The 3,270-nt window shown below is 55.1% G+C and overlaps 1 pseudogene; it reads left to right on the forward strand.

Moving 5' to 3' along the window:
• Positions 1-616: 616 nt before the first annotated feature.
• LOC128588810 (forkhead box protein K2-like) lies at positions 617-2,764 on the forward strand (annotated as a pseudogene).
• Positions 2,765-3,270: the final 506 nt, after the last annotated feature.

Below are 3,270 nucleotides of genomic sequence, written 5' to 3' on the forward strand. Positions count from 1 at the left end.
TTTTGGCCCTTACTTCAGAACACAGATTTCTCCTGCTCCTGAAACTCCAGATAATGTTGCCTAAGGGTTTCTCCCCAGACCATAATACAGAATTCTTTGCCAGGCACCCCCCAACCCCATGTCAGAGGGAAGGAAAGCCAGGAAATTGCTGGGAAGCCAGAAGCAGGGTGCCCCTGGGTCTGAGCAGGGAAGAGAAGTTATGTGGAGGTTAATCAGAATTTATTTCTACCCCAGAATATAATATGATGGGAGCCTTTTCCCCAACTCATTTAGTTCACTGCTTATGGGGCGGCAAGAGATGACACATTGGAGCCTTAAGGAAAACCCTTCTCCTGACAATTCCCTCCAAACATCTTCCATGTTGTCTGAGAGAGCCAAACTGGATTCTGAAGCAGCATCTCAGATCTGTGCACAAGAGTTTTTAGGCAACTGCCTTGGCTTCACAGAGAAAATTGGGACAGTGGGATGATACACCAAAGCTCTGAGGACCTAGAAGAAGGAAGGCCTGGCTCTGCCTCGCTGACCTGAGGCCTCGCTGTGGAGCTCGGACAGGCGCCTGGGCCTCCACCTCCCACCCGCACCCTCACCAAGCAATGGCGCGCCCTCACAAAGGCCAATGGCTGCGGCAGCCATGGCGCTCTTGGGCGTGGGTCCCCCACTGGCGGGCAGCGCGGCCGGGGCAGCGGGTCCCCACAGGCAGCTGGGCCGTGGCACGACTGGAGGGCCGCGAGTTCGAGTATCTGATGAAGGAGCGCTCCGTGACCCTCCGGTGCAACTCGTGGCAGGGCTCGGTGGACGTGAGTATGGGGCGCTGGAGCTTCATCTCCCTGTGCCACCTCGAGATCTTCACGCCCAGAGTTGCTGGCCTCACAGCCCAGGCTGGACACTGGCGGCTACTTCTACCTGCACTGCCTCTGCAAGAACAGCCTGTGCGTGGACTGCTGTTCCAGAGGCACAGGGCGCCTGGCGGCAGCTGCCTCCCATGTGCAGGTTCAGGTTGCCGAGCACAAAGGTCAAGATCACATTCACCGCCCTGTGCAGTGACAAGAGGGAGAAGCAGGAAGTGCTGAGACACCATTGAAGGCCGGTGAGCCGCCCATCTTGCCCCTGACCATCAACATTCCAGACACCGTGGCCCCTCCCCTCCCCCAAGGGGGCCATCGTTGCTGCCAACTCCTGCCCATCCAGCCCACGGAGCAGGGTGTTCAGGGTACAAAGTGGGCCAAGTGATGCCACCTGACCTCAATTTAATGGCCGAAAACTCTCAGCCAGAACATGAGAAGGAAGCTTCCAGAGAAGAAAGCCCAAAGGGTGGCTCAAAGCCACCTTATTCCTGTGCACAGTTAATAGTACAAGCAATTAGAATGGCTCCTGATAAAAAACTTACCCTAAATGGAATTACATGCACATCACAAAAATTTACCCCCAGTACAGGACTGCGGGCAAGGGCTGCCAGAATTCAATTCGCTACAATCTCTCTCTGAATCATTACTTCATCAAAGAAGCATGTTCCCAGGAAGAACCAGGCAAAAGCTCATTCTGGAGGATAGATCCTGCCTCTGAAAGCAAATCAATAGAGCAGACTTTTAGGAAAAGACGGCCTAGGGGCGTGCCTTGCTTTAGAACCCCCCTGGCACTTCTCTCTTCCAGGAGCACCCGGCTTCTCCCAGTCACACTGGGGCGCCTGTGCTCACTCCAGTAGCACCCAGACCCCCGCAGCCTGTCCAGGGAAGGTTCGCCAACACCCTGGAGCATGAGTCTGGTGCCTCACAGCCCAAACTCACTGACATCCAGGAAGCTCGGTGTGCCCAGAGCCACCATGGTCACCTCTGCCCAGCCAGCCAGTCCTCATTGCTGTTCAGCGACAGCTGCCACAGACCATTTAAGGCTGTCCCTTACACGGTTGCAGCCCCAGTGACCACTCCGACCTCCCAGCCGCCCATTGTGTGGACAGTTCACGTGGTCCACCAGTTACCAGCAGTGTTGGTCACCAGTGTGGCTGGACTGGCCCCAGCAAACACTTACACTGTTGCAGTACAAGCTGTGGTCACTCAGGTGGCTGTGCTGCCCCCCACGACATCCGAGCCGGGGGGAGAACGGCCATGACAGGGAAGTGAAAGTAGAACCTATTCCCGCAACTAGCCATGCCACACTAGGCGCTGCCAGCCAGATCATTCAGCCCTCACAGACCACCCGTGTCCAGCCAGATCATTCAGCCCTCACAGACCACCCGTGTCCAGCCAGATCATTCAGCCCTCACAGACCACCCGTGTCCAGCCAGATCATTCAGCCCTCACAGACCACCCGTGTCCAGCCAGATCATTCAGCCCTCACAGACCACCCGTGTTCAGACGGTCAACAAAGTACAACAGGAGCCTCTAGGTCAACACCAGCAACCAATAAAATCTGTAACACAAAATGGTACTCACGTGGTACCAATCCCCAGCGCAGTCCACGGTCAGGTGGACCATGGGGCAGCGAGCCCTCCGCTTGCTGGCAGAACATGGTCAACATCAGCCTCCCCGCCCCGTCCACAAAGCACCAGAATGGCGACCAGCCAGAGCAGCCAGAGCACCAGTGGCTGAAAATGGAGGACAGCGAGAGTATGGTCATGGCGCTGAGCATGGCCACCCCACCGGCAGCTGCGAGGGAGAAGGGCATCCAAAACTGGTGGCTGGGAGAGTTTTCTGACTTCAAAGATACCAACTTTGTGGTGCCAAAAGGAGACATTGCCTCTCACCTACGCTCAGAGTGCATCCCCTAGCCTAGCCCAGCCCATGGAATGATTTACTTTTGTCTGTCTTGTTAAAGTTCAGAGGGAGCTACTCTGTGACAGCTGCAGATGTCCCCTGGTGGAGCGGTTGCCTGAAGGATTTCAGCACCTCGGTCTCCGTGGGTGGGACAGACCAGCGGTGCCACAGCCACACGTGCAGGCCCAGGTGCGTGAGGCACATGTGAGGGCCCAGGGATGAGCCTGTTGTGCAAAAGAGCTGCCGGCACTCGTGAGCTGCACTTAACTGTTCTCTTTCTTGGTATTTTTTATTGTTTGTTTCTTTGTGTTAACTTTGTCCCTGGCAAAATATTTTCACTCTAAGTAAAACCAGTCTCCTAAAAAAAGAAAATGATAATGATAGCAAGGAAGGAAAATGAAGTTGAGGAAGCCCCTGTCTTCTAGGATGCCTCATTTTGAGCATGGGCAACATGGATGATTTCACCTTGAGGTCTTTCCTGGTCTCCTCTGAGATCTGGGTTTTCTTCTGGATGAGGCCA

This window comes from Nycticebus coucang, chromosome 6 (assembly GCF_027406575.1).
Source record: "Nycticebus coucang isolate mNycCou1 chromosome 6, mNycCou1.pri, whole genome shotgun sequence".
In the NCBI taxonomy this organism is placed as follows: Eukaryota; Metazoa; Chordata; class Mammalia; order Primates; family Lorisidae; genus Nycticebus; species Nycticebus coucang.